Source organism: Mixophyes fleayi, chromosome 1 (assembly GCF_038048845.1).
Source record: "Mixophyes fleayi isolate aMixFle1 chromosome 1, aMixFle1.hap1, whole genome shotgun sequence".
Taxonomy (NCBI): domain Eukaryota; kingdom Metazoa; phylum Chordata; class Amphibia; order Anura; family Limnodynastidae; genus Mixophyes; species Mixophyes fleayi.
Genome location: NC_134402.1, coordinates 174,862,275 through 174,888,240, shown reverse-complemented (window position 1 = coordinate 174,888,240; position 25,966 = coordinate 174,862,275). Strand labels below are relative to the sequence as shown.

General features: G+C 42.7%; 1 long non-coding RNA gene across 1 annotated transcript; it reads left to right on the top strand.

Moving 5' to 3' along the window:
- The first annotated feature begins 2,380 nt into the window (after window positions 1-2,380).
- On the top strand, window positions 2,381-7,844 carry LOC142106728 (uncharacterized). The gene is made up of 2 exons (XR_012679766.1): window positions 2,381-2,483; window positions 6,890-7,844. It is a non-coding gene; the product is annotated as an uncharacterized LOC142106728 (long non-coding RNA).
- The last annotated feature ends 18,122 nt before the right edge of the window (window positions 7,845-25,966 follow it).

The window sequence follows — 25,966 nt, the reverse complement described above, 5'->3', positions numbered from 1 at the left end:
AAAACACTATCACTAGCGAAAGCATTTGTTTGGATGTGTGGGACAACCATCCAAAATTTGAACTTGAGGCAAGACGTGGTGTATGCAGACAAGGTAGTAAGAGATGGTATTGTACGAGCAGCTTAATGTATAGGAGTTAACCACACTCCTGGATTTGTAACTTGTGTATGGGAATTTACACTAGTTTAAGTGAAGCCCTAAGCTGAGGGCAATTAAAATTTTGTGCTATATTTCATCAGCACTGCATTAGGGGTTAAACATTTGGTGTCAGCCAGCCTATCACTCCTGGGGGAGTGGTTTCACAGGAGGGCATAAATTACATGGGAGATGGGGGCTGGCTCTCTCTTGTCCTGGATGCCAGATAAGGAGACAGTGGCTGTGCAGTCAGGCTGAGTACCATATATTACTTGTTCTGTCATTTGTTTCATTGTTTTTCTCTCTTGCTCTTCTCCCTCTTTCCCTCACTTGGGCTTTATTCTCCCCTAACTAATTCTTCTTTCCTCCTCTGCCTCCTTTAGTTCTCCCCTTCCACAGCTCGTTCATCCAACTCTCCCCCCGCCCCCTCCCAACCCCATCTCGCTGCCCAGCTCTGTAGCACCCAGTCCCACAGTAGTATAGTTTAAATTTGGCCACCATGTCCCGTCCACGCCGTAGTGTAGGTACCCCAGCCCGCTTCCAAGAGAGCCCAGATAGTATTGCTGATGTGCGGGCGGTAGCCCCGCCCCCCGGAGCCGCCGCGGCGGCCATTTTAAAATTTCAACAAGTGCCTGCGAGCGGTGGAGGGGAGCCTCTCACCGCCGCAGGTGCTGGGCCTATGTCGGCGCCTGAGCTTGCTAGGAGCTCAGGTAGCCAGGGGGACAAGAGGGCAGAAGCCTCTGAAGTGGCAGCGCCTGTCAGCGGTGGCGGGGAGCCGCTCACCGCTGCAGGCTCTGTAGGGATGATGTCACCAGAGCTCATTAGGAGCTCCGGTCAGCTTGACATTTGCACAGTGGGTTTAGAAGTGCCTGTCAGCGGTGGAGGGGAGCCTCTCACCGCTGCAGGCTCAGGGGGGAGTTTTAACACTGTCAGTGGGGGCAATGTGGAGCCTGTGAGTGGTGGAGGGGACCCTCACACCACAGCAGGCTTACTGGATGGGGTTTCACCAAGGGGCATTAGGAGCCCTGTTAGCCAAGAGCCTTTGGTTATGATAGAAAGAATGGTGGGTGAGCCTGTCAGCGGGGGAGGGGAGCCTCTCGCCGCCGCAGACACTCTGAGTGCACAGGCTCGAGAGGCCACTGGTGCCTCCATTCGCCGAAAGGGCAATAAAAAGGGTAATGTCAGAAGGTCACGTGCGCCAGAGCGGGCTGTGAGCCCTCCCAATGCTGGTGCACGTAAACAGGTAAGGGGAGCGAAGAGAGGGAGGGGAGGCAGGATGTTATCCCCGTCAATCAATCGCTCATGGGAAAGTAATGTGACCCCACATACAAGGAACACTGCTAGCGAAATCGGGGTGGGGGTTGTTAGCGAGCAAATGGAGGTTTCAGCACACAATTTTAGTTATGTTCCGGTCCACGGTTCCAGTTATTTCCCACATACACCCCCTTCATTTGAACCGCAGAGTGTCATACCCAACACAGTTATGCCGCCCCCTCTTCCCGGAAGTCTAGGGTGTAATAACATAGGGAGAGGGAGGGCTCAAACGGGGTTCCCACACGCAAGTTTGCCCACATTAATGCCAGAAGGGTGGTCAAGGCATAGCGGCCGCACATTATCATCGGGAGGCCCTTCAGCGTCATTGGGCGCCCCAAGTATAATTGGATCACAGTTCCCTATGTTCGAGCAAGTAGTTACTGGTCCATCTTGGTTTCCTTCGGGGGTGGGCAATATTTTGCCTTATCGAAGACGGGCCGTAACGCATCCGGGGAACCCCCCCTTTAACGCCGATAATAACCAGTCCCAATACGGGCAGCCCTTTCACGTCCATAACATTCAGGCAAGTAATAACGCAGCCTGGTCCCTCCCTTACCCTCCCCCTCAGACACAAGGGGAACATAGTATGGCCAGACTATGGATTGCTCCATATCCGCCGCAGGAGAGAAGCCTGCCGCAGATCGGAGCACACTTTTCGTGGAGGCAGGATACTTCCCCTCCGGTAGGTCACATTCATAGCCCCGCTCCCTATCCGGTTAGCAGGCCTTTGGATCATCCACAAACCCGGGGTGTTGATAGTGGTGCTACTAGGGATAATAGGGCCTTAATGTCGCTCAGCAGTGTGGGGCATGGGTGTGCAGTAATGGATGTTTTGCCGGCTGCTAACGTTTCTTCTCGCCCAGTAACACAGGCACAGCCAGATAATGGAATCGTCACGGTTGGAGGAGGAATTTCAATACAACAAGCTGGTATGCCGGCCAGTGGACCCGAGACGACAGGAATCATCACAGCGGCCGCTGGGTCTCAAGCCATCGCCCCACAGCCGGGACAAGGGATTCCGGTTACCATTGCTGGTGAGAACCCTTCTTTATTGACACTACACCCATTGACACATAGCGCTCCAATGTCATCTACTGATGACGATTCGTCAGATGATGAGCAAGGACCGCGCAAGCTGCTGCGATTATTAAAGGAACATTTGGTTCAACCAGTGAAAGTGGCTCCCGCAGTAGCCTTGCCTCGCGCAGCGTTAGGGGGCCCCATGGTGTTGTGTGACAATACGGCGCTACTGACAGGTGTGAGACCATGTGTGAGGGACAGGATCAACAAAGGATTCCTGGTGGATATGTTTGCCTTAACGAAACAATCCAAAAAGCAGTTGACAGCTGCGTGTAGTAGAGGGGGAATAGGTGAGGAAGCTTACCGGTCATTCCACAACTGGTTGTCAGGCTTCTGTGTATTCGCGGCCTGTTACTTGGAAACCAGACCCGAGGCGCTGGTAGACATATGGCGCTACCTGCACCTCATAACGGAGATGGTAGTCAATGATGGGCCTACAATATGGCGTAGGTATGACGAGAGTTTCAGGGAAAAAGCCAACGGGATGAAGCGTATTCCCTTTGAGTGCAAGGATGTTGAAACGTGGTCGAAACTAATGCGACCTCAGAGTGAGGAGCAACGTCCAAGTGTCAGGTTTCCAGGAGGAGGGGGGCGTGGAGCCCCCCGCCGTAAGCAGAACAGATGTTTTGCGTTCAATAATTCCACCTGCAACAGGGGGGACAACTGCAGGTATAGGCACGCCTGTGCGATCTGTAGAGGCCCGCACCCAGTGCGGGAATGCACCAGGAATGCTCCAGGTGCAGGAAGGGGACGGGGCATGTCGGGACCCACTGGGCAAGGCCCCATCGCCCATTAAGTTAGATGTGTTGGTCAGATGGCTTGGTTTCTTTCCTGATGCCGCACAAGCCAAGTTTCTGAAAGAAGGTTTCACTGTAGGTTTTAGGCTTCCCATATCCGGGCCGGTACGGTCCGGGGATGGCCGGAATTTGAAGTCGGCGTCTGTCTTGCCAGAAGTAGTACTCGAAAAGGTCAATAAAGAAGTGGCCTTAGGAAGGATGCAGGGTCCTTTTCCGTCTCCTCCGTTGACGAACTTAATCTTATCCTCTATAGGAGTAGTGCCTAAGAAAGCTGAGGGTAAATACCGGTTAATTCAGCACCTGTCCCACCCCATCGGTTCGTCGGTAAACGACGCCATAGATGCTCACCATAGCTCGGTAATTTACCAGTCTTTCGAGGAAGCTTTGGCCCTAGTGAGATCTTATGGGAAAGGCGCACTTCTAGCTAAGCTGGACATCGAGTCTGCTTTTAGACTTCTCCCGCTTCACCCAGAATCTTTTAGATTCATGGGCTTCAAATTCCAAGACGGCTTTTATATTGATCGCTGTCTTCCTATGGGCTGTTCGGTGTCATGTTCGTTTTTTGAGTGCTTCAGCTCCTTCCTGCATTGGTGTATACAAGCAGGAACGGGCCACGTGGGGGTAGCACACTATTTAGACGATTTTTTGTTTGTAGGCCCAGGTTCATCCCTTGTTTGCTCTGAAATTTTGTTTGCAGCAAAAGCTCTTTTTGTTGTTATGGGAGTTCCTATTGCCCATGACAAAACAGAGGGTCCCGCCACCTGCTTATCATTTCTGGGAATAGAGATAGACACCGTGGTAGGATGTTGTCGCTTACCCAGGGATAAGATTGAGAAACTGCAAACAATCATATCGGAGGTTCTGAGTGCAGATGCTAGCTCTCTGCGGCGCATCCAGTCACTTCTGGGTACATTGAATTTTGCTTGTAGGGTAATCCCTATGGGCAGGATATTTAGCAGGAAGTTACAATTGGCCACAGCAGGCTTGACAAGGCCTCATGCACGGATTCGCCTAGCATCCGATATTAGGGCAGATCTTAAGATCTGGGCAACTTTCTTGCAAGATTTTAATGGCGTGCGGATTTGGCCTGAATGTCCAGTATCTAGTAGGGAATTAGAACTGCACACGGATGCTTCCGGAGCCCACGGCTTCGGAACCTTTTTTCAAGGGGAATGGTGTGCGGCTACTTGGCCGACGGAATGGCATATAAATGGCCTAGTTAAGAACATGTTGGTGCTAGAGCTGTTTCCCATAGTACTGTCCCTAGAGCTATGGGCGAAGAGTTTGTCTGGCCGGAACGTAGTGTTCTGGTGTGACAATCTCGGGGTAGTTCAAGCTATTAATCGTCAGACCGCTTCCTCTCTGCCAGCAGTTAACTTATTGCGCAGACTGGTGTTACGTTCGTTAGAGTTCGACATTTCATTTCGGGCCAAACATGTTCCCGGCATAGAGAATCACATAGCTGACTCTCTATCTCGCTGCCAATGGCGGCGTTTCCGGTTTTTAGCACCCCAAGCTAGACTAACTGGTATTCCCTGTCCCCTTTCCGCTTGGCAGATGGTCGAGCCGGTATAATGGGTCTGGCGGAATTGTCGTTGGCTGCTTCCACGAGAAAATCGTATAGAACTGCCTGGCACCAATGGCAATTGTTCCTGAGTTCGTATCCGGGCTGTCACCCTTCAAATCAAAAGGATCTCATGTTAGATTTCATGTGGAGTAGGTACCTCCAAGGAGCATCAAAATCCAATATGGCCTCTACCCTGTCAGGGATTTCCTTTATGGCTCGTCTGCATAGTGTGGCGGACCCCACTAAGGGCTTCATGATCTCCAAAGCATTGAGAGGTTGGGCAAAGGAACGGCCGGTAGAGGTGGACGCAAGACGTCCCATTTCCGTAGCTATTTTGAGGTTATTGGTTAGTGCTCTCACAGTGGTCACAACGAATCAGTATGAATCGCTCCTTTTCAGCACAGCATTTTGCATGGCCTTCCATGGGGCTTTTAGAATAAGTGAACTGGTTGCGCGATCTAATGCAGATATTGGTAATGCGCTATTGGCGAAGTATACATATATTACTGATTCACACGTGGGTTGTAAATTAGCCAGCTCAAAGACTGACCAACTTAGTAAAGGGCATTGGTTTAACATAGCAGCACAGGAAGATACGGGTATATGCCCGGTGGCTTGGTGCTCAAAATTTTCAATAGTTCGCCCAAAAGAAGGGAAGATGTGGCTGATACATGCAGATGGTTCACCCCTTTCCAAATTCCAATTTAATGCAGTATTTAAACGTGCGTTGGTGCATGTGGGTTTAGACCCATCGCTCTATGGTACCCATTCATTTAGAATCGGGGCGGCTACTGCCGCAGCAGAAAGAGGCGAGTCGCCATCGGCTATACAGGCAATAGGCCGCTGGAAGTCAGGAGCTTATAAGTCATATATACGCCCACAACCCTAGCGATAACCTTGGGCTCTGCTGCTTGTCGCTTTTAGTGAGGGCGTGAGGGGATTTTTTCCCTGTTTTCACTGGATCAAGGTCTGATTGGCTATGGGCCTCCAGGGTTTGCAGGTTTTTTGTCCTTCACCTTGGTTATTGCTGCCTACCCCTTCCCATCATGGTTCACTGTACTACTACAGGTATTCATATATTATGTCGGCTTGTACGGCTGATTGTAGTCAGGGAAGTAGGCACAATAATATTTTAAGCTGGTGGCAATGCGTAAAGTGTGCGCTTAGGCGTTTACACTTGGTAAGTTTTGAACAGCATGCAAGTTGGTCAGTCTTTGGTGAAGCGGCTATTGTGATGGGATCGCGCTGGCGGATGTATTCTTAACATACAGGGATCGGTAAGGTAAAGCGGATCCACAGCCATGGGAACTGCTTGGTCAACATTATCCTGCATGTTATAGTTTTTAGCTGTCGTATGTCACTTCAGGGGAGAAAGCGGTCCCACAGTTTATTGGACCTGCTTGGATAAACACCCCGATAGTTTGTACTTTAGATATAAAAGGTATGACATACGTCAGTGGACGGAGGCTAAAGCGGTCTGGCAGTAACATGTAGACCTGTGTTTTTAAATAAACCTTTTATACTCATATTTATGTGCTGCAGCTTTGGAGGATAAAGCAGTCTTATGGTGCACATTGACCTGCTTGGTAGTTGACCTTCAATATTTAGTATGCATACACTGCAGTTTATGGAGTTTTAAGCCGTGTCATAGTTCATTTAGACCGGCTTGGTATACGAATTTATGTTAAAGCGGTTCGTTAGTTGCACCGGAACCCGCTTGGTTGTTTCTCCATTTTTTAATATGTTATAAGGTTAAAGTGGTCTCTTTAAATTTACATCCAGACCTGCTTGGTTTTAAGATACCTCCGGTTTTCTCTGTTATGAGAAAAAGTTTGTTAATTAGTTGCTCATGGAACAATGGGTGTTAAGCTTCAGGATAGCTTGTCATGACCTCCTGTGGAGTGCAGAGGTTGATTCACACCAGCAGATATATATGTTTGGTTCGAATGAGCAAATTAATTTTATGGCCCTAACCAATTATATTTTTTGGTCTTAGGTCTGCAGAAGATTAACGTATGGGTCATAGGCCACTCATATGTATATTGGGCCGAGAAACATCATATGGCCTACGACTGGTCCCTATTTACCAACCCTATAACATTCAGATGGGTTGGAAGGAGGGGATTGTTATGGCATGCTATCATGCCACTTTTGGACAACGAAATTAATCAATTTGGCCCCCCTGACATTCTATTGGTTCATGCAGGCGGTAATGATCTAGGCCATGTCAAATCCTTGGATTTAATTATAGGTATAAGAGAGGATTTGAGAGCGTTACATGCTAGATGGCCTGGGATTAGGATAGGTTGGTCCCACATTATCCCCCGCCTTGCTTGGAGAATGCCCATCGCCCCTCCCGTTATGAAGACCATAATTCGGAAGGTCAATAAGGCCGCAAGTAAAGTGGTCGAAGCTTTAGGTGGGTTTGCTATTGCTCACCCATGGATTACGGTGAGGCACACTCATTTTTTCCGTACAGACGGGGTGCACCTCACAGATGAGGGCATGGAGTGGTTCATTATTCATCTTTATAGGTTTTTAGGTCCCTTAGTTCTTTCTCTGTGTGGCGGGCCAGGTTCCCGTTAAAGGGTCCTGGCTGTGGGTAGGAGAGCAATGCAGTCAGCGGCTGATCGAAGGTGCTACCGTTTAATTGGCCGCACGTCACTGCCCCTTTTGCAGTAACCTGACTCTTGGCCTCTGGGGCGGAGGATATACGGTCGTATATGACAATGTGAGTCCAGAAGGGGGCAGTCACGATGACGCCAAGTTTAGTACCGACCAATCGTAAAGACTTGGGATCCGTAAAGTCTTGGGACAGCGGTATTGCTTCACCTTACGCTGGATTGGTTTAAAGTTTAGTCGTTAGCTGACTGCTTCGCTCTCGTCGCCATTCAGAGTTTTAAAATAAAATTCTTCCACAAAAATAAATACGCCCCTTTTTGCCAAACTTATATCTTGTGTCCGTGTCGTTATTTTAGATAAGAGGTATTAAGTGTTTAAGCATTAAGGTATAAGTGCAAAGATAAAAGGTATTAGCACTGAACATTTTAGTTTAAGTGAAGCCCTAAGCTGAGGGCAATTAAAATTTTGTGCTATATTTCATCAGCACTGCATTAGGGGTTAAACATTTGGTGTCAGCCAGCCTATCACTCCTGGGGGAGTGGTTTCACAGGAGGGCATAAATTACATGGGAGATGGGGGCTGGCTCTCTCTTGTCCTGGATGCCAGATACCTCCCTCCCGCCCGGCATAAGCTGGTTATACTAAATTCAGGCCTTGTCTTAGGTCAAGGCGCTGCGGGTAGGAGAGCAATGCAGTCAGCGGCTGATCGAAGGTGCTACCGTTTAATTGGCCGCACGTCACTGCCCCTTTTGCAGTAACCTGACTCTTGGCCTCTGGGGCGGAGGATATACGGTCGTATATGACAATGTGAGTCCAGAAGGGGGCAGTCACGATGACGCCAAGTTTAGTACCGACCAATCGTAAAGACTTGGGATCCGTAAAGTCTTGGGACAGCGGTATTGCTTCACCTTACGCTGGATTGGTTTAAAGTTTAGTCGTTAGCTGACTGCTTCGCTCTCGTCGCCATTCAGAGTTTTAAAATAAAATTCTTCCACAAAAATAAATACGCCCCTTTTTGCCAAACTTATATCTTGTGTCCGTGTCGTTATTTTAGATAAGAGGTATTAAGTGTTTAAGCATTAAGGTATAAGTGCAAAGATAAAAGGTATTAGCACTGAACATTTTAAGCGATCAAAAGTACGGTCAGTATTGTGTTTACTGGTACCTATGTATAGTGTGTTTCACACAATGTAAATGATTGGATGAAAATAGTATGGTGCACAGCAATTAGTTATGTGCAGTACGCTGCTGATTACAGACCACTAATTATAATGTAGTGTACAGATTCTAATACTTACAAATTATTAGATAACAGAATTAATGTTGCACGCAAAACATGAAAATAAAGTCCCAGTTGAATATTGCTAGTAAGCTTGGTCTAAGTGGCTAGACATCTTGGTGGATTTTCTGTGAAGCTGTGGTATCTGTATGCAGATCAATTGCGGCCAGACACATAGAGAACCAGAATGTATTTCTGATCTCTGAGGTCCCCTGCTTGTGTACGGGGTATGCAATTACCTTATGGGTATGTTGATCACACTTTTCAAATAGTTGTTGGTTGTCCTCTAGTGCAAAGTACTGCGCTATTTTCCGTTTCCCGATCAGGATGTAAATCTCCTCCTTTGCTAGGTGTTGTCCAGTTGTATTCACGATTCCGCTTACTATGTGCCAATGTTGGTCACTTCGTGTGGGAAATCATGTGAGGTTTCAGTTGCGATACTGGGAACCTTCTCCCGTGCGCTCTGTTGTGCTGGTAGTCGCGCATGTGCAGGTCAGTGGCTCGGAGAAAGAGTAGAGCTATGCATGGTAAATTACATATCAACAGAGCCTTAACTTAAACTTTTAGTGCCTGGGGCGAGAAAAAAAAATGCCGCCCCCCTAGCTCAATTTAAACCATATGACCTAAAATATTCATGATCTGCGCCCCCTTCAGCATTGTGCCCTGGGCGATCGCCCCTATCGCACAGCCCTAGTTACAGCTATGCGTATCAACAAACTTTATTATACGCTTTCAAGGATACACTTACATTCAAATAGATGCATAAAAGCCACAATAGTGTATGTTGCCATAGCAAGGTGTCAGTATCAGGGTATAGTGGGTGTCTCCAACGCGTTTCGTCCGTTCACAGACTTTTTCAGGGAGTGAATGAGCATCATATGGTGTCTCTGTTTTAAACCCCGTGATTGCTGGTGATTGGTCGCACCTGTCTCTATCACATATCGCCCCAATACAAGGGGCTCAATACTCTCACCTGCCAAATGTGGGGATCCCCCCCGGCGCCGGGCGCGGGTCCGTCTACAGTTCTCAGCTCACAGAGCTCTCTTACCTGTTCATGTATCTCCGCATGACTGACTCAGCTCTGCTCATTCCTGGATATCAGCTCACAGAGTTTACCATCCTTTCCAGCATCTCAGCTCTGCTGTTCAGTGTGACTAATATACAGATCTCAGCTCTCAGAGTCCCCCTACCTGTTCCTGTATTTCTGCATGACAAACCCAGGAACCATATTCCCTGCCGTGAATCGTGAAAGTCTCCTAGTTATTGGCTCTTCTCGGTGTCGCTAATTGCTCATCTAAGTAATACATATGCCAAACTTTTGTGATTCTTAAAACATCAAAAAGTGATGTTTTCTGTGCAAGCACTATGTATAAATCTGTGTGTTGAAATGGATTAGTGGTTGTTTATCGTGGGGTAGAATAGTATTTGTGGCAATACAACTTGTGAACGATAATATGCAGGGGATTGTGGTAGTTTGATGGGTAGGTCCCCTAAGGTTGAGTATCTTGTAGAAATCATGCCTGGTGTTGATCATGTGATTTCAATATGGATTGCATTCCCTTATTGCTGTAGTTCATGTTTTATTTATAATTAATTGGAGATGGAGGTGATTAATGAGCTTCAGGCCACCGTTATGTGGTGAAAGTGTGGTAATGCATATGGAGGACTGTTATTTGGTGTATCTGTCTTAAACCCCCTGCTTTATTCTGATAGGTTGCTTTTTTCTTAGAGTGGATGAAATTATACTCTCATGATATGGATTATGATTTGTTCTGCTAGACGTAACTTGATTTTAGTGATAAAGGAGTCGTCTGAGGCATGTGTTCAGTTGCCCAGTACTGGTTTAATGTCATAGTCTATATTAAGGCCCCCTGAAGCAGTTCCTAGAACAACAATAAACTTTAAATACTGTGCATATTTTTCTGTTTGATAAATATAGTTATCTAAATGTTGGCACATCTTCTACATCTCTGTATATGTTATTTAAAGCCCAAAGAGATGTTATCTTAATATAATGCTTCTATTAACCAGTCAAGGCTTCTGATTGGCTACAATCAGTTTAAATATGGTTCTCACACACTTCACTCCATTCTCCTTGAAAAAGACTTGTCTATAATTTAATTCACGTTGGCAGAAAAGAATTGAAGTGTGAAGGATTCAAGGATTTCTCCACCAACTATTCTACAACATGGGGAAGTTTATTCAATTGGTGTCAGCAGAAATCCCAGGACATTAACATCAAACCAATTGCTTGTTCAATGCTCAGTTGATCTTCCCTCTTTTTTACATGTTTTTATCTTATCCTTTTTTCATTATATTTTGTGGATTGTATTAAAACTTTACATAATAAGGCAATATAATGCTAGAATCCATTTTTTCTGTTTGCATCTGGGATTCACTGTGAACAAATATTCACTGATGAATGAGATATAAAAATAAAGACGCCTCTGAAAGCTTGAATTGAGAATCTTTCTAGTAGGGATCCAAATAAAAGGGGGCAATGGCGTGAACACACTTTGCTTACCTACACATTGGGGTGATTTAAGAGGAGTGATCTCCTTGAAGGATGATTTTAAAGAAACCTGTTTGATACTTCATTGAAGAAACTCTCTAGTAGGAGTGCAATCACAAGGCATTATATACACAGAGAGACTGTTCCACTATACCTTATAATCAGGGCCGGATTAAGGGAATGGAGGCCCCTGGGCTAAGGGGGTCCCCATTCCCCCCATGAGGTCCCCCGTTAGCTGCCCACCGCCCCCCAAGCGCTTACCTTCTTCACTGTTGTCCTTCAGCGGCGCGCTGTAAGCTCCTTACTGGGGAGATTTCGTGACACTCTCACGAGAACTCCTCACTATGGGGATTACTGAGCACCGTGGAAGGACAACAGTGACAGAGCTCAGCAGCACTTATCGGGCCAGATCAATAATGCTGCTGAGCTCTGTCAAGGGCCCCCTGGATGTCCGAGGCCCCTGGGCTGTAGCCCAGTTAGACCTCGGGTTAATCCGGCCCTGCTTATAATTATTATTAATATTATTAATTTTTATTTATAAGGCGCCACAAGGTGTCCGTAGCGCCGTACAGGGACAAACAAATTACAATACAATGGAAGACAGCACAGTACAGTAAACAGTAAACACAGTAACTCAATAAGTTCAATGCACAGCTAGAGAGGGCGGGGAAGGGGGAGGGAGGATCCGCAAACGACGGGGCCCAAGAAGGAGGGCGCAGAAGACAGGGAGACCCCCAGGCCCCCAGGGGGGAGGAGGGAGCGAGACTGGACGTGGGGTGGAGGACCCTCGAGGAGGAGGGCTAAGTAGCTGGAGAGCAGAGTTAGAAGTGATGGAAACAGGAGGAGAGATGGCCCTGCTCAGAGGAGCGTACAATCTAATTATAATAAATTCTTATGTCTTACAGTTGTGTAAAAGTCACAATAGATTTATTATTGTCAATGTTTTGAAGTCGATTACGCTATGTATTTTCTTTCTGTTTGTATTTTATATATGATGTGGATGAATAATATGAAGCTATGAAGAACAATGAGATATAGCTTACCCATTTGAATTCCACGGGTTGAATATAAGTATTATTTTATCTTATTTTCACTTGTACATTTGGGTTACACAATAGTACTTTTATACTTTTACATTTGTTAAAATATATAATAAGAATCCAAAAACACAAATCAGGCACTTCCAACACCCAATACAGACTTATACTAAATCAACTATTATCTGCAGCTCCCTTTTGGCAATCTGCTGATATTGCTACATAAGATACCAAGTAAACAATAATATTAAGGAAGCGCTGATAAAATTGATAAAAATGTTTATTCCTATATGTTGATATCAATATAAATTAATATAAAATAAAAATAAAAACATACATCTCTATGTAATTATAAACATTAATAATTTGATAATATACCGGTATATCACATATGTCTATAAGATTTGGATTGAATATATATATATATATATATATATATATATATATATATATATATATATATATATATATATATTAAAGTGTATAAAGTGCAGGATATGGCGCAATCAGGTGCGTTAACAGGGGTATATAGTCCGAGTTCAGTGGATTAATAATGTAGTTCAAGATAGTTCAATGGTTCAATTGTCCTGGACGATCCTTAAGGACCACAGGTATAAGTCCAGTTAGTGATAGCCCATCACCTAGATAAATACACACCATAAGGAAAAAGGTTGCTTATCTGCATATATCTTTTCCAGAAACTGGAACACAGCTATTACACGGCTGTTCTCTCAGTGATATATAATCAGCATTCTCTCCAAGGAGGTAGTAGAGTCAGCAAAACTGCATGCCTGCTCACCAGCCATACAACAGCAGCATACTGTAAACACCATAAAACTCCTCCACAAAGTGGATAGGGAAAAAAGAATAATGCACTATATGGTGTAGTATTTCAAAGAAAACAGCATTTAATAGAACGTAACATATAAAATGCACACTCACATTGAGTAGTTATAACATAAGCTTGTCTGTAATTACGGTAACAGATATACCATGTCCTCGGGTACAACAGGAACCTCCCACAGTCTCCGCACAAGAAACACTAATGGTATGGTGATCCAAATGTGACCCAGGGGTGAATAAAATATCCTCTACGCGTTTCGTCCCATGCAGGACTTCCTCATATATATATATACATGAATAAAATGAACATCAGTGTGCTGAGCTTTTAAAAACAACAATAAATATTATGGTCAAATAGATCTCCATGTTCAATAATGAACAAAATTGAATCCGTGTTAATATTCTCCAGAGATTTCAGTAATCACTCTATTTCCATGTAGATATTATTTGATGTCACCGTATTATGATAAAAAAAATAGTCCTATGAAGACCAACTGGTGTGTGAATAGTGATAATAGTCCACTTTCGGAGAGATGCACCAGAATTTTGCCTTATAGTGGATATGTCCCAGAGACATATGTCTCATCTAAATTGGATTGCTTTCCAAGATTCTTCTCATGCAAATAGCACACATCCAACAGTCTCCAATGAATAAGTATATGTATATAGAATGTGACACTTATCTGTTCGAAGTATCAATCTCATCAGTGCTTAGTAGAAGGGTCATTCAATCCAAATAATATTGTTCTGTTCATTAACGTGTAACAGTTTACAGCTGTCAAACAAACAGTTTGCTATCCCGGAAATTACGCCAACTAACGCGTTTCTCCGTCCTGACGGTTTCATCAGGGGTAAGGTCATTCTTAAAGGACTAAGGGCTAGATTTACTAAGCTGCGGCTTTGAAAAACTGGGGTTGTTGCCTATAGTAACCAATCAGATTCTAGCTTTCATTTATTTAGTACCATCTACAAAATGACAGCTAGAATCTGATTGGTTGCTATAGGCAACATCCCCACTTTTTCAAACCCGCTGCTTAGTAAATCTAGCCCTAAGTGCCTTATATTGGAAATACTATAAATATTTATCCAATCACAATCTCATTCCATCAAATCGGCATGTCCATGATAGACCAATCATGCCAAAACTAACTCTATGCCACACAGCCAATCATGCTGCATTTGGCATGTACGTTGCATAGCAACCTGAGTTCAGCATCCAATCATAGTATTCTTAAATTCCTATCCAATAGAAAAGGAATCGAAGCCCGGCCAATAAGAATTTCCAATTTACTCTGTTGCTAGGCAGATTTAGTAGACCGGACAAAATACATGTGTTTCATAGCAGCATTTAGCATATATTTTGCATAGCAACCTGAGTTCAGCGTCCAATCCTAATATTCTCAAACTCTAATCCAATAAGAAAAATAATTAAGATCCAGCCAATGAGGATTTCAATCTTATTCTGTTGCTAGGCAGATTTAGTGAACCAGACAGGATGCATATGTTCCAAAGCAGGAGGTTGTAAACAAATGAAATTTGATTCTCAGCTACAATGTGGGCATTTTTACAATTTCCATACTATTACACATCTATACATACTCCACTTAATCATTTGTTTAATCATACATCTGTGAAAATACATATATAAACATATATATATATATATATATATATATATATATATATATATATATATATATAAAAACAATAAACAGACAGCTCCCACATCACTGATTAACCAATCCATGATGTGGGTGGTATTAACATGAGATGTTTGGCAGAAAACTAGTAGATATAAAAACAAGAGTTACCTAGATAACTATCAAATAATTCCCATATCCTATTAGAGTGAGAATCTCAATGATCTCATCTCATTTTTAAATTTCTTAGCAAACTATTGATGAACCATACAGAAATTTATTGATAAATATGTACCGTATATGTTGGTTAATGGTTCAATCCTTATTCAATTGAACGGGTTAACAACTTAACTCTCCACAGTAAACACCTAAATTCTATCACAATATCAGATAATACTGTTACAAGCCACGGCGGTGCCCATAGCCACCGCGGCTCGCTCTCTGCACTGCCTCTCACGCTCCATTTGGTGGCCCACCATGTCTTCAGATGTTCAAGACTTTGTTATGTCCTGTAAAAATCTGTGCTAAAAACAAAACCCCTAGGAACCATCCTTCTTGTCAGCTTATGCATTTATCTGTTCCTAAAAGACCTTGGATACTTTGTTGATGGATTTTATTGTGGAGCTCCCATCCTCAGCAGGCCACAATACTATCTGGGTAGTGGTTGACCGCTTCAGTAAAATGGCCCATTTCATACCTTTAAGCAGTCTCCCTAGTGCATAGACCTTGGCGTCACTTTTTGTCCAAAACATCTTTCGGCTCCATGGCTTACCGATGGATATTGTTTCTGACCACGATTCTCAGTTTATTGCTCAATTCTGGAAGTCCTTCTGTGCACTCCTTGGAACAAACATTAGTATCTCCTCAGCATACCATCCACAATCCAATGGACAAACTGAAAGGGTTAATCAATCCCTGGAATTTTTAAAAAAATTTCTGTTCTGAATTCCACAACTGGTCAACCCTGTTACCATGGGCAGAGTTTGCATACAACAACTCTTGCCATTCCTTAACTTGTACCTTTCTGTTCTATTGCAATCTTGGCTACCATCCTAGATCTAACTCATTGGCTTTGCTTAACTCTTCTGTGCTCCCTGGCATAGGTTCTACGGCTTCTAGTTTGAAGAACATCTGGAAGAAAGTTCACTCTGCCTTAAAGCGAACCTCATTTCACTCCAAAAAATTTACGGATCAACATCATAGGAGATGTTCTTTCAAAGTGGGTCAGAAGGTTTGGCTCTCCACCGATAATATCAGGCTCAGACAACCCTGTACATTGCTCCTTATTTAAAACTTCCATTTTTTCTAGTAAATTTAAATGTGTTCAGTCTCGGAGGCCACAGTCAGTTGATGTGAATGGACACCGGAAATTTTTGATAGAAAAAATACTTGATTCAAGAGCGTTCAGGGGCAGATTCACTTTTTGGTCCAATGGAAGGGCCATGGTTTGGAGAACCGTGCCTGGGTTCCATGGAACTGTCTTCATGCTGATAGACTTATTAAACATTTCTTCAAACAATTCCCCAAAAGGCAGGGTGTCTGGATTTCCTAACCCCTCTTGGTACTGTTACGAGCCTTGGCGGTGTCCATAGCCGCCGCGGCTCGCTCTCTGCACTGCCTGTCGTCCCGGCCGTCTCCTTGATGAACAGGACGTCACTTCCAGTTTCAATATATTGGCCATAGAGAACCAGGCCCACCCCAAGCAGCGAACCCCATATATACCGGTCCTCAAAGAGGCCCATATATAGGGTTGCAAAGCTAGGGGCGAACCTGGTTCCCATGGCCGTTCCTTTTATCTGTAAATAAAATTGAGAATCGAATATAAAAAAAATTATGTTCTAATATAAATTTAATTGATGACAAAATAAATTCAACCAAACAGGAATCCATAGTCGTATCCTTCTTTAAAAAATACTTTACTGCTTCCAAGCCAAGTTCGTGTGGAATGTTGGAAAATAGGCCCTCCACATCACATGTGAGGAACCGTTAGGAGTCTTTCCATTTTAGTCCAGCTATCAACTGTAAGAAAATTATTGTATCTTTTAAACGAGATTTTAGTGCAAACATAAATCTTTGTAGCTGTGTATCTACATAAAAAGATTGGTTGCTTGTAAGGGAATCCACCCCAGAGATGATTGGCCTCCCTGGTGGTCATCCTAAATTTTTATGGATCTTTGGTAATTGGCAATAGGTCGGTATTACTGGATGTTTAATGCATAGAAATCAACCAGTCTCTTTGGGAATTATCCCATTTGAAAGGGCGTAATTAAGGAGGTGTTTCAATTCTTGTTGATATACCGAGGTAGGATCTGTTATAAGTTTGTTGTTAAAAGTCAAATCACTAAACTGTCTATTGGCTTCACACTTATAATCCCCAATATTCTGTAGGACCACAACACCACCCTTATCAGCGGGCTTGATGATAAGAGTTTTATCTGAGATCAGGTTGTTAAGGTGTCACACGGCGCTCATTCGGCTTCCATAACTGAAGACTAAGACACTCACCTGTCTCTCATTAAGCATACCTCAGCTCCTGGCATTGGATCTGCACATGCGCAGATCTAGTACCTGTCTGTCCATTGCAGTTTCCTATTGGTTCTTAGTTCTGGCTCTAAACTTGAAAAGGCAATTCCTCCCTTTACTCTGGGCCTGTTGATCAAGTTACCTGCCTTATTAGGACCTTGTCTGTTCCCTGTGTGTCTACTTGGATCGTCAGTGCCTCTGCTGTGTGTTGCTGTTCCACGGGCTATACCGCTCAAGCTGCACCTGTCTCCGCTGTGTTGCTGTTCCACGGGCTATACCGCTCAAGCTGCACCTGTCTCCGCTGTGTTGCTGTTCCACGGGCTATACCGCTCAAGCTGCACCTGTCTCCGCTGTGTTGCTGTTCCACGGGCTATACTGCTCAAGCTGCACCTGGCTCTGCTGTGTTGCTGTTTCACGGGCTATACCGCTCAAGCTGCATCTGGCTCTGCTGTGTTGCTTTCCCACGGGCTATATCTGTTAGGAACCCCTCTAGGCGGTACAGCACAACCCGGAGTCTGCTCTGCCAGTCAGGTGTTCACTGGAGCCCCTAGTGGTGGGGACAGACTTGGCCGCAGACTAGCAGAGGGTCGTGAAGTGCGTACTGACTAGGGAGAACCCAGGAAAGCAGAGTAAAGTCCAGGCAAGGGTCGAGGGCCGGCAGCAGACAGGGAATCCAATACGCAAACCAAGGTCAAGGGTCACAGGCACAGTAGCTAGGTCCAAATACAGGCAAGAAGGTCAGGGTCATGAGAAACACGAGCAAGGTCCAAATCCAGGCAAGGGGTCATACACGAGGAATCCAATGGAGTGTCCACGGGACAGGGGCAGGAACAAAAGCAGGTATCAGGATAAAGCAGGTCAGAAGGACTGTGGCAGAAAACCTATAATCGGCAGTGAGGCTTCAGACCTCACTGCCCTAAATACCAGAGACAGCCAATCAGAGCCTAGCTCTGAAATCCCCCACAGCCCCTGCTTGATGAATAAATTAAACTAAATTAGCCCACAGGCTATGTATATTTCTTGCACACGCGCCCGGCTGTCCACAGCCACCGGGACGTGGCGCTACCTTGTAGAGCGTCCGGCCGTTGCCTTGGCGACGGCCGGGAGTTAGGAGGAAGTGACGTCCCGGTCGACATGGTGACGGCCGGGACGCCGGGGCGCTCGAGAAGCGAGCCGCGGCGGCTGTGAGTACCGCCGCGGCTCGTGACAATATCGCTCACTCTGCACCTGACTCTGCTGTGTTGCTGTTACACGGGCTATACCGCTCAAGCTGCACCTGTCTCTGCTGTGTTGCTGCTCCACGGGCTGTACCACTCAAGCTGCACCTGCATAAATGATCTACTCTGCATTCGTCCCTGTGGTCCGTGGAATGACCTGGTGGGGAGTGGAATGATATATTCTCTAAAAGATGCGGACTTACAAATCCTGAGTCCCCTTGGGATCAGATTGCCATCTAGATACTTCTGAAGAGTCAATCGGTTCCACCAATGTCTGGCCTCTGCCAGACACAGTGATTCCAATTTATTGAATAATTTGTGCATGCTGTCAGAATTTGAATTATTATCTTCATTTTGAACTGAAGGCAGTCTCTGTATATTGAGATACTCCTGCCTTATTTCCATTCTATCTGCCATACATCTCAAACCCGACATTGTAGAAATTACTTTGTGGTTCAGTCAAAGCAGCCCGACAATATCAGCAAAAATTAAACAATTCAAAAACACAAATCAGGCGCTAAATGAATTTGTACAGCCAACATAAACTTATATTAAATCAACTATTATCTGCAGCTCCCTTTTGGCAATCTGCTGATATTGCTACATAAGATAACAAGTAAACAATAATATTAAGGAAGCGCTGATAAAATTGACAAAAATATTTATTCCTATTTATTACATATAAGATCTGGATTGAATATATATATGAATATAATGAACATCATCGTGCAGAGATTTTAAAAACAACAATAAATATTATGATCAAATAGATCTCTGTGATCGGGTGGAGTACAGTATAATGACGCTGAGTAATCCTACAACACTTACTCCGACACCTTGACACCGAAGGGCCCCTTCCCGACGAGGATCGATGACGACTGTTGTGGCAAGCGACTGTAGCCAATCCCGATGAAGCAAGAATCCAGCGCGACTTGATGCCGTCACTTACATTGTCGACGCTATTATTGCTGCTGTTAAGGGGGTAAATGTAAGTATGTGCCCATGTCCAATGTACGGTAGTTTACAAAGCGTTCTACATTGGACATGGGCACATACTTACTTTACCCACTTAACAGCAGCATAGGATGATTTTTTTTATCATAATACAGTGACATCAAGTAATCCAGTAGAGTGATTACTGAAATCTCTAAAGGATATTTTCAATTTTGTTCATTATTGAACACGGAGATCTATTTGATCATATTTATTGTTGTTTTTAAAATTGTTCATTATATTCATATATATATATATATTCAATTCAGATCCTATAGACAGAAGTGATATAATGGTATATTTTCAAACTATTAATGTTTATCATTACGTGGAGATTTATGTTTTTATTTTTATTTTATATTAATTTATATTGATATCAACATATATGAATAAATATTTTTGTAAATTTTATCAGCGCTTTCTTAATATTATTGTTTACTGCATATATAAGAAACTTTATTATCAAACTCAATTTTTTTTTATTACTGCAGCAAGGAATCTTATGACAAACTTTGCTTCTGTAGAAGCCTGCATGTTGATGAAATAGTGCTTCGAAAGGATATGTACTGATGACCATTTAGCTGCTTTGCAATGTGGAGAACCAGACACAGGAGGACCTACTGATTGTGAAGGGTCTTCTTCAGAGGATGTAATTCCCAGTCCAAAGCAAATAATTCTCAACCCCATAAGCAATTTAAGAAATTGACAGCTCAGATGATGGAATCATTTGTGACCAAAGACATTTCCATATGGTGTCCGTAAATTCAATTTTCACTGACATAAGCAAAGGTTTTTCATGCATCTATAAATCTTTAGGATGTTTATTTTCATATCCCTATTGCATTTCATTGCCAGAGATTCCTCAGTTTCTGTGTGCTGCAAGAAGACTTCCAGTTCGCCTGTCTTGCCTTTGGTCTGGGAACACCCCTGAGAAACTTCACCAAGGTATTCATTACACAGGTGGCAGAAATGGCGGAAACAGAGAATTGCTCTCTGGTCCTACCTGGATGACATCTCAGTGTTGTAGTGCAGCCTGCCTTCTATGCATATTTTCTTCCACCATAGCATTTCTCCCCTTTGTAAGGTGGTACATGCAAAACCTCCAGTTAGACTTAGTGGGATTGCAAACAAATTTTTCTCAATCCCAACATCCAAATAATTAGAACCACCAGGGAGTCTTTCAACTGTTGGCAAACTCCCAAAAAAGAAAACTAGGAGTGTCTCTGTCAGAACCAGATTGGACAATATTCATGTCAAACTCCAGTACCACAGGCTGGGGTGCTCATGCCCTGTCAAAGAAGCACAAGATGCATGATCACAGAAAGAGAAAAAAGGTTCATGGTCAGGAAATGTTACAGTTGCTACCAAGAACATTCAGCCGCCCTCAAGTAGACATAATGGAGACAATTCAGGAAGCCAAAGTGCTCAGATTTTTCTCTCGCTACAAAGTTTCAATAACAGAGGAGATGTCTTCCCTCAGTTTACTCTCAATGCTTGCACCCTGAAAAGGATTAAAAAATAACTTTAGTCATAGCAATCCTTCCATTCAGACCATGACACCTGTGGTGTGCAGTAACATGGGAGATGCTTCCACCTCTTCATCCAGATCCCCTACACCAAGGCCTGATTCTTCATCCAAATATAGAAGGGCTATCTTTCAAGGCATAGTGATTAAGCGATCACTGCTCAGAAATAAAGATATTTTAGAAAAGGTGATTATCACACTTCTACAGGGAATAAATAAAAGAACATGTTGATGGTCTATTATACATTTTGGTAGAAGATTATCATGAGGTGTGAGCCTAAAGTGGATCCATCTCTGGTTACTATTACATATATTCTTGATTTTCTTTAGGGTGGTCTTAGTTATCACCCTTAATTATAAGGGTATCTGCACTGAAGGTTGAAGCTAACTTGGTATCTAGCAAAACACTATTATCTGGGAGGGGGTTCAAGCAGTGGAGAACTTGTTCTTGTATTAAGTCCTATGTGGCAAAATGGAATCTCATTGTAATTCTCAACTGTCTGATACCTTTGAGCCTATACAAGAGATTTCCCTAAGGTGGTTTACACAGAAGGTGGTATTCCTAGTGGCAATTACTTCTGCCAGTAGATTTTGAGTACTACAGACTTTGTGGTGCAAAGAAGCCCCCAAATTACTACACACTTCATATTAATCAAGAAATCGTATTGTTATCCTTTTGTTTGCAACCAGCTCATGATAAAGAAAGCTACACCTATTGGATTTAGTGAGAGCTGTGTACTTTTCCAGAACAGAGGAATTTAAGAACACAGAACGACTCTTTGCGATCCTGATAGAATCCCAGAAAGCGTATACCCCATCCAAACAGACCATCTTGATCTCAGTCAGGGAAGTCATCACACATGAATACAAGAGAAACGAATGAAAAATCATTCAACAAGGGCAGTGGCAACTTCCTGAGCACGTAGGGCTCAGGCCTCTGCAATAGATCTCTGAAAAGCAGCTGGATGGTCATCTATTCATACCTTCACCAGACATCTACTGGACTCACGTTGCCCACACAGCAAAAGAGATCCGGATAAATATCCCACAAAAAATGTAAATCTGTATGCTGACAATTCAAGAAGCTAAAAATTCCTCCACATAAATGTGCTGAGATGATTACCCATATTTATGTCATGTTATAAGTCGCCTCTTATTTGGCGAATCACCACAGAGGTCAAATGTTTCTGTGTCCCTGCAGCAATTGTACAATTCCCCGCTTAATGTCAATAGCAATGTAGTCATCAGGAAATCAGATGTGGCAACAATATTCAATAGACTGTCTGAAGCGAGACTGTATGTAGCATGTATAATGTATAATGGAGAGAAGTTGATTATTTGCTCATGCATTATTCTGACAAACAGTGGTACACTAACATTGCTCAGTGGTTCATAAAGGGAATTTCTATGTTCTGTGAGATTTTAATTTTTTTGTGTTGTATTCAATGTTTTTTGCAAATTCTAGGTACCTACATTGACAATGCACATTTGCTTCTAGTTATGATAACCTTTGTAAGGGTTGTTTTGAAAACCATTTTAACTGTAAAGGTCCATTTGGAGCAAACTTGGTGCTCTATGGTCAGTACATAGATAAACAAGAACCAACTACCTTAATAATTTAAAGGGACTACATAAAGAGAAGAACATGAAAAATCATACAGATTATATATTGTCCAATTCTACCGTCTCACTGAGACCTGTGGAACCAAAAAACATACGGATTATCCAGTATGTTTTTCTTTTACATAAATGGGTGAAATTGTCACTACCTCTGAGTATTTGTAATCCAATCCTTGGACAGAAAAACAGTTTATATCTCTACCATGAGAATTCAGCACGTGCTCCATTACCTTTTAGAACATTTCTCTTGTGTTCCAGAAATCTTTCATTTAGCGCCATAGTAGTTCTCCCTATAAATTGAATACTACATTTACTTTGTGAATATTTTCTGGTAAAACAGGCTTTAATTTCTCATCTAAATTTGAGGACAGTTCTTCACAATATTCTTTATTACCTTTTTTCATTTGGGATGGAGATTTTGCTTTGACTCCTTTGTTTTTAGAACACTTGAATCACAACCCATTTGGGCTTAAATTCACACACACATGTACCACTAGTTGTATTAATTATTTGGTTATTTATTAAAGAGAATGTTCAACATACCCAAAACTATCAAAAGGAGGTGGATTCTAAACACAGCATCCATTACAATATTTGTCATCATTGTAGTTGGAAAGACAACTTCCCTAGAGTTCAATTTCTAAGGTTGAGGAGGAACTGTTCCACCCTGGAATATTTTAAACAATGACTAACATATTTGTTTATAGTTAAAGATTACCATAAGAATTTTATTGACGAGGCTTTTTCAGATGCAGTGTGTGTGGATAGGCAATCTCTCTTTAGTTCAAACAAAAATAAAATAGATAAGCAATCCCTGGTGTTTGTATCTCAATATAGTTTGTATTTGAGAGATAAAGAATATTGTGAAGAACTGTCCTCAAATTTAGATGAGAAATTAAAGCCTGTTTTACCAGAAAATATTCACAAAGTAAATGTAGTATTCAATTTATAGGGAGAACTACTATGGCGCTAAATGAAAGATTTCTGGAACACAAGAGAAATGTTCTAAAAGGTAATGGAGCACGTGCTGAATTCTCATGGTAGAGATATAAACTGTTTTTCTGTCCAAGGATTGGATTACAAATACTCAGAGGTAGTGACAATTTCACCCATTTATGTAAAAGAAAAACATACTGGATAATCCGTATGTTTTTTGGTTCCACAGGTCTCAGTGAGACGGTAGAATTGGACAATATATAATCTGTATGATTTTTCATGTTCTTCTCTTTATGTAGTCCCTTTAAATTATTAAGGTAGTTGGTTCTTGTTTATTATTGTTGGAATAATGCAAAGGTTCTGATTACATATATACTAATATAAATTAAATCTGATGAGGTTTTTAAACGGTTATAAACCTCTTATGTACTGTCCCTTTAAATGTTTAAGGTAGCCGTTTCTCTTCATCTTTTGCCATGATATACACTATATAGACAAAACTATTTGGACACTTGACCATTACACCAAAGAGACTAATCACATTGTATTAAAATACATATACTTTAATATGGAGTTGGTCCCCTTTTGCAACAATAACAGCTTCCACTCTTCTTGGAAGGCTTTCCACAAGATGTGGGAGTGTTTCTGTGGAAATTTGTGCCCATTCACTCTGTAGAGCATTTAGGAGGTCAGGCACTGATGTTGGACGAGAAGGCCTGGGTCGCAATCTCCGTTCCAGTTCAACCCACAGGTGTGCAATGGGGTTGAGGTCAGGGCTCTGTGTGGGCATCAAGTTCTTCCACACTTATCAAACAATGTTTACAGTCCTTGCTTTGTGCACTGGGACAGTCATGTTGGAATAAAAACAAAAAGGGCATTCGCACAAAATGTTGCCACAAAGTTGGAAGCATAGCATTGTCCAACATGACTTGTATACTGAAGATTAAGATTGCCCTTCATTGGAGATAAGGGGCCTAGCCCAAACCCTGATAAACAACCTCATACCATTATCCCTCCTCCACCAAACTTCACAGTTGGCATAATGCAATCAGGCAACGTTCTCCCAGCATTCGCCAAACCCAGACTTGCCCATCTGACTGCCAGAGAAGTGTGAGTTATCACTCCACAGAACAAGTTTCTGTTGCTCCACAGTCCAGTGTTGGTGTGCTTTACACCACTCCATCTGACGCTTGGCATTGCTCTTGGTGATGTGAAGCTTGCATGCAGCTGCTCGGTCATGGAAATTCATTCCATCAAGCTCCCACCAGTTTTTGTGCTTACATTAATGCCAGTGGTAGTTCAGAACTCTTCAGCTATGGAATCAGCAGATTTTGTATCACAAATGTTTGCAAATGGAGACTGCATGGCTAGGTGCTTGATTTTATAACCTTTGAAACTCAACTCAAAAATTGACGGGTGTGGCTACATACTTTTATCCAGATCGTGTACAAGATGAAGGTTCGAATTACATATATAAATTCAATTGAATGGGGTTTTCTAAGGTGCTATAGCTTTTGATTATAATCTGAGAGTCAGAGTTCTCTTTGTATGAATATGGTAATCAGTCTAACATCTTTTGATGAGGTATTCAATGCGTTAGATTAGAACAGACTTTTCAGATTCGCTTTTTAAATGGTCCCTTGCCTATAGAAATGTGTGTTGGGTTATATATAATATATCAAGTATCTGTCTATATAAATGAGAAAGTAATAAGAGCCCTAAAGACAGCTAACTAGACACATAGGATAAGTGCTTTAAAACTATTTTTACAAATGATATACTGTTTAAATCTTTAAAATAGAATTAACTGAGTGTTTTGGATCTATTACTTGAAGTGTCCACAGTGGATATGCTGACTGACTTTGCATCAAGTTGCTTTGAATGTAACCAGTTAACTAATTGTAAATGATCAGCTACAGTATCTTTAAATAGGCATGCAGACCCCCAACAAAAACCAGGAAACTCCTCTCTAATCAGTGAGCAACAATTCTGTCTGTGATGCAATGTGAAAGGTATTTACATATGTTGCTGTTCCTGAATAGGGTTTGCTTATTGATTTATTGTCTCTAGGATGTAACTTTAAAACTCTCCCTGACTCTTTTCATTGCATCCTAAGGAGTGTGCATGCAGAGGATTTTCACGCATCACTTTCAGTTTGGGAATATTCGCAAGAAAACCAACTTACAAACTACTACTAAGATGTATTTATACTTACTAAAAGTTGAGACTACTATATCCCCAGCATAGCCAAGGAAAGATCAAATGCCCTTAGAAAGCATCATACCACTGTCTTCAATAAACAAGTTTTGTTTCGAACATGCCTTTTT